Source organism: Gymnogyps californianus, chromosome 3 (assembly GCF_018139145.2).
Source record: "Gymnogyps californianus isolate 813 chromosome 3, ASM1813914v2, whole genome shotgun sequence".
Lineage (NCBI taxonomy): Eukaryota > Metazoa > Chordata > Aves > Accipitriformes > Cathartidae > Gymnogyps > Gymnogyps californianus.
In genome coordinates this window covers 30,446,014-30,458,375 of record NC_059473.1, presented here as the reverse complement: position 1 = coordinate 30,458,375, position 12,362 = coordinate 30,446,014, and the positions used below count along the sequence as shown (strand labels likewise).

Here is a 12,362-nt window from a genome sequence, read left to right as displayed (position 1 = left end):
ACTATGGGTAGCAAAAGAAATATTATTAATATCTGCAAGAAGTAGCTGAGAAAATGCAGGTGAAGAGAGAAGAGTGCACAAGTCAGTGTGGCATCACATCTAGAGAAAATGAGGCAAGAATAACGCAAGGAGAAGGAGAGGATTCTTCTTGAGGGAACTTCTTTAGGATTAGAGGAATTGGTGTAAGAAGAACTTGATACAGGAGTACAGATATTTTATCTGACAGATCCTTAACAAATCAGTATTTTATTACTGGCAGAAAAATGTCACTTTATTAGTGGGGTTTCACCAAGGATCACTTCTGAGCCCAGTTTTATTCAACATCTTTATCAACGGCTTGGAGAATGGAGTGAACAGTGAAATGCACAAATCTGCGAATCACACTAAGCTCCTTCAAATAGTCAGATGCTGTGCTAATGGTTAAGGAACTCCAAAAAGGATCACTCAAACTGAGTGGGCAAAAAGGTGGTAACGACCTTCATAGCAGGTAACTGTAAAGTGAAAATATTTTCTTTTTAAGGGAAAATATCTGAAACCACATCTACATGATGCTGAACTTGGAACAGAGTTAAAACTTTGGAGAAACATCTTGGTGCTTTTGTTGACAGTTCTCTGAATCATTGGCTCAAGGTGCAGCAGCACTCAAAAAAGCCAACAAAATGTTGGGTAACATCAGGAAGGTCACTGAGAAAACACATCAGGGTACTACTCTGCTGCTACATAAAATCTTTGTTTTCCCACATCTTGAATATCATGTGCAGTTCTGGCCTACACAACTCGAGAAGGATGCAATGGAGGTAAAGAGAGTACAGAGAAGGGTAACTGAAACGATCGCAGGGATGAAACAGCTGCCATACAAGAACTGACTAAAATCTGGGGGCTAAGGAAGAATACAAGCGAGATTAACATAATCACGAAGATGATGGATAAGCTGAATGTGGAACTGCTGTACACCAAGTCCTGCAATACTAGAACTGGGACACTGGTGAAAGTAGTAAAACAGGTAAAAAAATGTGTTTCTTCACACAATGATTAGTGAACTTCAGGAATTCACTGCTGCAGCTGTGGAGGCAGACCGTATTAGCTATTTCAAATAGGGATTAGAAACGTTCATGGACAATAGATCCATAAGCAGATAGTAAAGGGGATAAAGCAGAGAAGTCCCTTTTAACATCCTTCTACAATTCTGGATGCTGGTGGAATATGAAGGGAATAGATTGCAGAAAGTGGCACCTACATGCCCTCTCTAAATAGCCTCTCTTATTGCATGGTGTCAGTAGCAACAAAATGGATTAGATAGACCACTGATCTTACCTGGTAGGACAGTTCTTATTTTCACAGGTTACAAAAAAACTTACATGATATATATACATATACAAAGACATACACAAAATGGATTTTTTTTAAAGATCATTATCCTAGTGAAGGTGGCAATATATCTGAAGAATAACTGCATAATTATACTAATTATTTTAAAGAACAATGAAGGAGGTGATATAGGCATCATCAGGAGAAAGAGTGAAATTACAATTGCAGCAGCTTGAAAGAAGAATGATAGCATAAAATATAAAGGTCATGTTTATTTTCACTTTATATTGGAAAAGAGACTGCAGATTACTTTGTTTCAGGCTTTCAGTTCCTACTTGGCTCTGAAAATTTTTCATTTAGGATTCATGAACTAACACTAATGTATGAAAATATTTAAACAAAAATGTTTGGAAAAAACAAGAGTGAACAGGGGTCACATAACTTGTGTGTATCAAGTCTTCCAACTCTGAAAAAGAATTTCAAAGCCTTTTCCTCTGCATCTATCAATGAATTGTGACATCTGCTAATGTGCAACAATGCAGATCAAAAGTAAAAACATAGTCAAAAAAATTCCATTGATCAACCACAAGCTTTCATTAAAAGCCTGTGCTTTCAAGAATGTAGTGGGGTATTAAAAAAACAATAATCTCCTTTAGAATATCATGTTGTGAATAAAGCTCATTATCGTTCCAAGCCTCCAGTCAGATGGATCTGCAGACTCTGCATCGATTGAAAGGTCAATTTGAATAGATTTGACTGCAGAATGGGACCTAATTTTTTTTACTGGGTCTTTTACCTGTACATATTTTCTGACTACACTGAAATACTAGAAACAAAGCCAGAGATGTACACCTACATAGATAGATTGATTTCAAGCTGCAGATGAAAAAAAAAAAACCCATTACACAAAAACACCTAAACAAAAACCCTTAGTCTTTCAAAGTACAGGTATTTATGTCAGCAGGAGTTTTATGCAGATTCATATGATGTACTGGAACGTTATGGTTGTACAAGATTATCCTCCTAAGAGAATACTTGAAACTGAAAATGATAGAGGAATATTCTAAAGTAATTTCACAAAAATGCTTAACCACCTTTGCTTCTGAAGTATTTTTCAAAATATATGCATTTTCCTTTTGTGACATGGGATCACCTTTAGTTTCACTTATTGTACATTAGAAAAAATATAAACTTGACACTGACTCACAGAACCTCAAATACCTTTTAGAAAAAAAATGTTTCCATTACCCCATCAGGTGGGCTTTTTTTTTTCATTCTAACTTTGAAGCCAACCAAAATATGTTTCTATGTCTGCAGTGAGCAGGAATAAAACAATAAAATTATTTCAGCTGCTGTAGTTCAGGAAGTAAAACAAAAACACGATGCCAGAGCAAGAAAGAAAACTCCTAGCTTTCTGTCTCCTTTTTCTCTTTCTACATTTATTACCCTGCTGCTAAATTAATTACTTTGCTAGAAATAGACCTTTATCAGTATTTAATAGGTTATTTTTTAGGATGATATTGCTTTGCTAGCTTCTGGTCAAATCATTCAGATCAAGTTTTCCTTTTAAGCGTGAAGTCAGCCTGTGGGCAAGCGCACAGACTGCACTCAGTGATGTGCATTTTCTGAGGGTACGTGCAGTGGTTTACATTTTGCAGTAGTGCTGAAATTCTACAGAATATGAAGAGATTTTAAAAGTACTTCGAGAGCACAGCAGAAGGGAAGATCTTCAGTCTGGCAAGTTCAAACATAAGACATCTTTTGCAGCAAAGCTGCCATAAGAATGAGGAAGGTCCCTCCACCCAAGGCAGGAAATAATTCCTTTACTTCAGTATCATTTAAAGCACCATTTTTATGTACTGCCTAGCTAGCATTTTAACACCACAAGCAATTTACTACTACTGTGGAACCTTTTTAGTCTTTTCACCTTACAAGTCCTTTTCGTTTTTTAATCAGCGCAGCACTGGGGTGAATTTTCACTTTAGTGCAAGTTACCAAGGCATCAGAGCCAGCACAATCAGCTGCTTTTGCACTTCTCATATTATCCTTACTTATAAGTGAGAGAGCAGTCTTACTCCTACCAAGACAGTAGTGACAAAACCATCGCTTTTACTAAACATTTTAAATTTTAAATTCTGCAAACTCCACATCAATAAACCATAAAAAACGCAAAGCAATTAATTTTGACCCAATGTCAACAATATAATGCTCCACAGCCGACTGAAAGCAGATGCCCTTCTCCTCCAGCCACCAAAGTTTAGTTAAATCCACCCCGCCAGAAAAAGAGTCTAAGTATAATATCAAAGGTTTCCACATGAGCCCTAAAGGCAGTCTGGCAACAATCACTAAGGGTCCATTCACCACCTGGTGATTGCAGGAGCGTGTTATACTCCATCCTACTCCTTCTAAAGGCCTCAAGACAGTCCCTTCTCAGCAAGCAAAACAGGGATCTCGGACCTCCTTGGGTCTGTTATATGAGATTCTACTATACCATGGAAATAAAACCAAACCCAGGAAGATGCCATTCAGGCTTACTGTTGTTACATGATGAAAAAAAAATCCACTTAATTTTCATTATACAGAAACCAGAGGATATGATAGTTAAAATACAATGAGACAGGTTGGACCTGGTTTAAGTATTCTGCCCTTCATATTCGCTAAATTCTGTTAGCCAGCACGGCAAGCTTTACCGCTTTTTTCCCCTGGTGAGGCTTAAAAGTTAGCCCTTTCACCTTACTTAAATGCAGTCTTGTTCTATTGAAAAAATATTTAACTTCCTGGACAGTGAACTGGCTGCTTCCAAGTGTTTCTTTCCATTGCAACACAACGAGTTGCTGGACCTTTGCCAAAATGATCTTGGCTTACGGAGGGACAAGGCGCTTATCCTTTGGAAAGGGATGGCCATGGAAGTGTCCTGAGTTGCACTGTGCTCTCTGCAGCTTGTGTAGTGTTCCAGTGCTGGTTTATTTATGTCTTACCAGATGTCGTGGTTTAACCCCAGCCAGCAACTAAGCCCCACACAGCCGCTTGCTCACTCCCCACCAGGGGGATGGGGGAGAGAATCAGAAGAGTAAAAGCGAGAAAACTCATGGGTTGAGATAAAGACAGTCCAATAGGTAAAGCAAAAGCCACGCATGCAAGCAAAGCAAAACAAGGAATTCATTCACTACTCCCATCAGCAGGCAGGTGTTCAACCATCTCCAGGAAAGCAGGGCTCCATCACATGTAATGGTTACTTGGGAAGACAAATACCATCACTCTGAACATCCCCCGCTTCCTTCTTCTTCCCCCAGCTTTATATGCTGAGCATGATGTCCTATGGTATGGGACATCCCTTTGGTCAGTTGGGGTCAGCTGTCTCAGCTGTGTCCCGTCCCAACTTCTTGTGCACCCCCAGCCTCCTCGCTGGTGGGGTGGTGTGACAAGCAGCAAAGGCCTTGACTCTGTGTAAGCACTGCTCAGCAATAACTAAAACATCCTTGTGTTATCAACCCTGTTTCCAGCACAAATCCAAAACATATCCCCATACTAGCTACTCTGAAGAAAATTAACTCAACCCCAGCCAAAACCAGCACACCAGAGTAGAAAACATATAAGTTTAAGTAAATTGAGGTCACAAGATGTAGTAAGCTTCTACAAATCTAACTCCAGCACGGTATTAAGTTCTCGGCAAGCTTTTGGTAATATGATCTCATATAAAAAAATAACCTATTCACCGGTATGAGCAAGTCAAAACTCACTTGAATCAACGGATCTGTGATTACTTAGACCAGCCATGAAGCTGATGTACTGTGTTTAAGTGCTGGACACTGACCAAGTAAACTGCTATAGTAGTGGTACTAGATACTATTGTCCATGCATAAACATTAAGTTGAGTAGGACAAAATACTGACTCAAGCCTTTATACAATACACAAATTGAAACTTCTTTTGAAGTTGAAGAAAATTCTTTTTTCTGTTTTCACTACTGGTTGCAATCTTATTAGTTTGATGAGGACTGGAAGTAAAACTGTTAGACAGCATAAAGAACTTTTTTTTCTATCCCAACTAGACAGAGGAAATACTCTGACATGATTCCTACTTGGGACGCAGAAGAAGAAAATTTTTAGTGTATACTAAATCAAACACTCCTTGTTTGTAATCTGTTTAAAACTTTACAAAGCTCTAAAAGCCTTTCACTCTCACTGAATCCAAAAGAGAAAGAAAACCTTTGTTCAAAACACATTAAATAAAATCACAAAAAAAAAAAGTCAATCATGTAAAACCTAGTAAGATCAGAAACAATAACCTGGAAATAAGTATTCTGGCAATACAACGGTTGTTTTCAATTTTTTCTGGTAGCACATAATTCAATTTCATCTAATTTTATGACACTTTATCGAGATTTATATGATCAATTATAAAGTAGTTGCTCTTTTTTTTGTATACCTAATAAATATTTGCTCAGCTAGCAGAACACTAGATGATTCTTTTACTCATAGCTGTACTAATTCTTTTCCCTGGTATAAAAGTAGAGTTCCGTTGTTGAAGGAACGATAACAGTATCGCTGGCCTTGTGATGTTATTTATCTGTGGAGAGTTGCAGGCAGTAAAGAGTTTACTCTCTAAGCAGAGTTACGTTTTGAGGCAGACTCCCTGGAATGCCCTGGAATGAGGGGGGGGGGTGCGTGTGAAGGAGAAAAGTAGCTGAGGAATAAATTTACTGAACAATATTTTCCAGACCCAAGAAATTTCACTAATTATACAGACAGACTCTGCACTATTGATTTCTCTGTGAACAGAAAGCAACTTGCTTCTGTGTGACAGAGGAAAACTAATATAGAAGGTTAAACAGATACTACAGATATTGGTAAGACTACATCTCCCGTTACCATCAGCTTAAACTGCAGAAATAAGAAATGCACATAAATCTAAGTGTAATGTTATGCTGTTTGTTTCTTCTTTTTTCAGTAGGCTCCATGAATCACGTATCTGGGGATCCAAGCCCTAAGTGTCACACACTCCTGAGCAGTTCTCATTAAGGGATAAGCTGCTCTGCACCATCCTGGTGAGGTGGACCAGCATTTCTTCCATAGGGAAAATCAGGTAAGTTTTTTTTCTTAACAAATGATGTCATTCATTCCTACCTGCAGACTATCTCACAGATGAGAGACAGAGGAGTTCACTATTTGACTTCCACTGGGCTTAGTTCTCCTGCAGTCAGCACATTAGTAAGAAATATTTTGACTATATTGCAATATTTCTAGCTCATGCTATACATAGCATTCTGGCAATTGGAAACTATTAAATTAGCAGCTTCTATTTACAAACAGGTGTCCATCACTTAAATGAACTGACTATATTTCAGGTGTGATTTTGGGTGTAAAATGGAGAATGGGGATGTGTTTTTCTTTAAATTTTGCTTGTAAAGCCATCCTCTCGTATTCCTGGAAGGTGTTCATTACACAGTCTTTGAGGGACTACATCACTTGCTGTGCTGGCTCTCTTCTGGAGAGTTTAGTAGATAATTTTTGTGAACTATTTATCGCCGAGATAATAAATCACAGCAAGCATTTATTTTTGTTAAACTATTCCTTTATTACTGAGTTTCACAGTTCTCGCCTTCCTCGATTTACTCCTTTTTTCCCATCCATGGAATATTCTGGGGAATGGCTAAAAAATAACATCAACACTTTTACCATCCATATATTTTATCACTGAGCACAGCAGCAAGGTGGTAAGCATTGGTGGATTTGCAACATCTAGTATGGCTTTGTTTGGACAACTGAGTTGAAATAAACAACGCTATGATGCAATATTAATCTGTTGAAACCTTCTGTAGAAAATGACTGTCAGTTATTTTAAAATAATACATAAATTTCTATCTCACACTGGATTCAGACACAGGAATTTTCATAAACAACTTTTCAACAACTTGCCCATTTGTTTAGCTATCTTTTAGGAATTTAGCTTTAGGTAACCAAGTTTTAAAAATCTTCAACTACAGTTCATACGCAGTTCCAGAAATGCTTTAAGAAAAAAAGCTACAATTAAACACAGTGCTTTCAAAATTAACTTATTGTTGGACAGGGTTTTTTTTTTAGCCTTTGAGGACTATCACAAAGACTCAATAAACATAGCTTCAATCCCCTCTCAGTTCAATGAAAGTGCATTATAAGTTCACTGTGTGCAACATAGATGCATACTAAATGGTAGCCCAGCACACTATCTCCCACTGGCCAAGTGGAAAGACCAGACAGAAGTTTAGAAAAAGCCAGCAATTATTTTTTTGGTTTGCTACAGATAAACTTACACTAACACTTCAGATAGCATTCTCAGGATGCCACTGGAGAGACAAAGGAGTCCCTGTTGTGGTTCTCTAGGAGAGATGTGAATTCAGAAACAATGTCCTCAGGAGAAGATACAAAGCCAAGATAGATGCCAGGGCTGCAAATAATACTGTGGAAGACGTGTGCTACAGATTTACAGCAATCCCTGCTCAACACAAGCTTCCCGTGTTACATGCTATTAATTACGCACTCTTGAAAACACACAGAATCCTGGATATAGTGAAACACTACGTCAACATTACATATAACATATCCATTCCTACATAGGAAACAACCTATTGAAAGATCTGGGAAAAGCCTTTAATTTTACCTTTCAGTTCCCTTGACTCTGAATAGATGTGATGACGTACAAACTAGGAGGTGACAATAACACTTAAACTCTTCTGTCATCAAATCATGTGTCATTAATCACACAACAGCACGTATATTACTGAAATCACTCTGATAAAGGAATTTATGATAGGCTTCAGACATCACTGTAGACTTCACTTTACTGGAGACTTACAACAAATTTAGTAAATGCAGTCAGGGTAAGCCAAAGAATAGATCTCCCTGAAGAAAATAAACAATATATCTGAAACTAATTAAAGACAATAAGCAGCTAAAACTAGGGCCAAATTATGTAAATCCCTGAAGTAAAATTGCTCATAACAGTAAAAGCTGGATTCGGGGCTAAAGGACTAAGCTTGATTTCCCATCACTGTGAATATATGTATGCATACAAAAGCGCATGCATGTTTTGTAAATAAACGTAAAAAACCACACACAAGAATATGTAAAAGAACATTACAGAAGCAGTCAAAGACTCAAAACCCAAGAAATGCCAGAATTAAGAATGCTTGTATACCCTTATCTATTCCCCCCTTGCCTCTTTAGCCTGCAGTTTGATGTTGTTTACTCAAACAATGACTACATTTTCTTTTGAGATCCCACTTTATTACTACAGGAAAGCTTAAAGAAATGTTGTAAATGAAGCTGATTTTTAGAGAAAGGATGGTTTCAGAATTAATTGTCACTCTAAACAGAGGGAGTCTGTCCTTGCCTTGGTTACATCATCAACCCTACTAGTCAGGCCTATTGCTTAGAAGTGTTTAAGAGTTGGTTGCTACCTATTTCTCTTCTCCTGTACCCTCTCCGCAGAAGCTTAGGACATTAACAGTGCTATCTGAAGTAAAACGAAAAGTGTTGTTCATAGAGTATAAAACACTAACACTGAAAATATATTAATATGCTCTGGGCAGAATTTTATTCCATCCAACTTTAAGACAGCTAATAAAGATGCCTAGTTTTGGAACCTTGTCAACCTCAGCTCCCTACATGAAGGCAGAGTTTATCTCCAAGTTCGGTGCTACAGTTAGGCAGAACAAATCTAGGCACAGGTGATGTTTTACAAAAACAAAACTGTTGAAGATTATGGCTGCGATCCCTCTATACCTAAGGTCTCCAGCTGTAAAATGGTCATAGCAGTTTGAGCCACTCTCATGGGGTACCCTGTTTATTGTTTTGTGAGGCATTCAGGCAGCATGGTAAAAGAACCATAAATACACAGGCTGGGAAATAAATTAGCATAAGGTTTACACTGGTACCTAAACAAGGCATCGCACTGATTATCATAGATACAGAAAAAGACACCTCCTCTTTTACTACAGGAATGGTCTGGGATAAAAATGTACACAATCATGGAATTAAGGACTGCATCATACTGAATACTCAGAAGGCTGAATTAGACAGGAAATCTCAGTACTATAGTGAATATTCCTAAACTTCTTTAAAAGTAGCTGTTTGCATATAGGAGGAAGATATTAATGTATTCTTTGCCAATCACTTCCTACTGGATGTAAGTGTGGGTAAATCACTGGACTAAGAAGTTTTGGGGAGCTATCATGCAAATTCTTGCATTAAAAATTCCAAAGTACAAGATTTTATACAGCACTTTAAGAGATTTCTAAGGAGGAGGAAAAAATACCTCTGCTTACAAAAGTAATGAAGAGAGTCAGGCAAGAGTAAGAAAACTAAAATGAACATCTTCCTAGAAGTCCTCAATGACTTCCACAGAACCAGAATTTCACCTTGCACTACATTTGTGGATAGGAAAAACACTCTAAAGGAAGGGAAACCAATCTTGGTGTGGCTGGCTAACATTAAGTCAACTTTAGAAACTGTTGTCTATCTTTTTGCCTTGTCAGCAGGTAACCTGGTAAAGACTAGGTTTATATCCTTGAAGGCGTGCCTCACAATATCTAGGGACACATTACATTGGGGATGCTGACGGAGAAGGGACATGTTTAACCTTGGCAGGGGGAAGAAGGGGAACTTAACAATAAGCAGTTTTCTTTTAAGCAGCAGCTGGTTTCTTGAACTTCACTTAAGCAGAGGAAGTAGCATCCAGCTGGGCTATTGCTGTAACAAAGGCCTTGACTAGCACAGAAAAGGGGTTGGGCAGAAAAGAGAGGAAGAAAAAAAATCCGACTTCTTATATAAGATTCTTTGTATGCCAGCATACTTTCTTGGAGCTATTCACTGCTGGAATCCTCTCTTCTCCTCTAAACCTGTTGCCGTAGAAAAACCGAGGGTTTGAGCAATTTCAAAGTGTTGCAAAAATTGTTTCTAAGAAATAAAAAAGCAACTAAATATCATTGCACTGCCTCATAGAAGAGGAATGTTTAGCACAAGCACTATTGTGATAAGTGCCATGTAAGGAGATACACTCAGAGAAACTGCCCCCCCGCCCTGGATTCTTGGATACCTCGGCAATATTTATTTTAGGCCTATCAAAAATAGAAGGAAAAAAAGCAGTGGTGGAGGGGACCAAAATGAATGCTCCGGCAGCTTTGGAGGGCTCTGAAGTCGCGCTCTCCACTCAGAGGCAGTAATTCAGATGTAGGTGTCGGCTAGAAATTCAAACTGCTGAGTGATCTCCGCAAATACTGCTACTACATGTTACTCTTACATATTCCAAGCAAAAACAAATTAAAAATACTGAGAGATTGCCCAGTAAGAAATAGTCCTGATATGAGAAGATAAAGTGTACATACATTCTAAAAATAAATGAAGATGATCTTTGCAGTCTGAAAGCAGCAGCCAAACTCCTGACAGTCCTTGTCCAAGCAAAGTTCTTAAAAAACCATTTTAGAGGAGATTGCCAACTATACACACAGGGTTTTACACTTTGAATGGAGCCTCTTCTAGGACGGACAACAACCACTAATGGAAAAAGGATTACAAACTGTAGCGCAGTTGGAGAACTGGCCAGGAAAATCCCCTGCTCCAGGGAGAACAACTGTTCAAGCCCCCAGGCTCCTTTGGCAGACTCTGTTAGTGATACAGGGATGTGACTGGTACTGCAGACGTTCACTAACACCAATTACACGTGGGTGACTTTTAAAGCTCTAACAAAGGAGAAATAAAACAATGACTTTCTGTGTTACTGTGATCTCCAAGAAAACTCTGATGTGGCAACCACCAAAGCCAAGAATTTACACAACCAATTCCCCATTTTCAAAATGAAAATGTGACATATCCCTCAAAATGCCCAGATTATTCTTGACTGTAATCCAGAAACTTCAAAGACAAAACACACAAGAACTGGAAGTCTGGATATCTACTAAAAAAAACAATATACCCATTCAAGCAGGCAGTTCCTAAATATCAACAACTTTTGTGTCCTGTACATTACAGATGTGGAGTTCACACAATAGATTTTACAAGAGTTATGAATTAATGTGACATAGTGAGATAATGGTGGTGGCTTAATGGCAGCTTTGACATTCAGATTCTTTGAGTCTGGACAATTTGTCAAGTTGTAAAACATATGTGTTATTCACCAAGAATGACTGCTCTGGTCCAACATACATGCCATATTTTCCAATAATTCTGATGGCTTGAGCACCAGTAAAAATGCTTATACAACACTTCCATTTTGCCACTTTCTTGTCTGTATCCACAAATATGTACAGCTACATACCATTTCCGTGAAATTATTCAACAGCCAACGTGTTTCTGATACATGATGGAATTTCTCATAACACTTTAACGCACAGTAGGCTATTCACGAGGCTAATCCTGCAGAAACTGCTTTTATTATGCTCCCACCAAATGAGTTTGAGTTCACTGCGAATGCCCTGACTCACTGTCACATTAAGATTTGCTTGCACTGCCAAGGTGAGAGACCTTGTGGCTCTCGGCAGACTGATCAAGCTGACCCTGCTTTCAGTGTGTATGTGTGTGTGCACATGTGTGCACAACGGGTGGAGCGGTCCCTTCTAAGCCTAAATTTTACTATGATTATATGACCTGTTATTTGACATTTAAAAAAAAGAAGTATTAAAATATGACAGATTTAAAATAAAATTGAGTCTGAAGACACAGAAAAAGCATGTGCAAATAAACAAAGGAACCTAGAAACAGAGTTAATGAACAATTCAAAAGGTCAGTAGCTCTTACAAAAATGCCCTTAAAAACCTTTAATCTACACACACAAAAAGGATTTGTTAACTGAAAATAAAAAACAGTTCCTCCTTTTTTTCTTGCCTTTAGCATTATAATTATGACGACATTAAGACGAACTTGTAACTGGTTTCCTCCGCACAAGCAAGAATATGTAGGAATGGTTTAATTTTTCCACTATCTTAAAAGTCCTTCTTTCAGGGACCCCACGAAAGCAAATGCAGACACCCGTCACAATGTGAAAAGGCAGAAAGTCATTCTGATTGTAGCTGGGTAACCC

At 38.2% G+C, this 12,362-nt stretch overlaps 1 protein-coding gene across 2 annotated transcripts in view; it reads right to left on the bottom strand.

The window, feature by feature from the left end:
- Positions 1-12,362, bottom strand: part of PRKCE (protein kinase C epsilon) — a 301,786-nt gene that overhangs the window by 72,359 nt on the left and 217,065 nt on the right. The window lies entirely within an intron of this gene.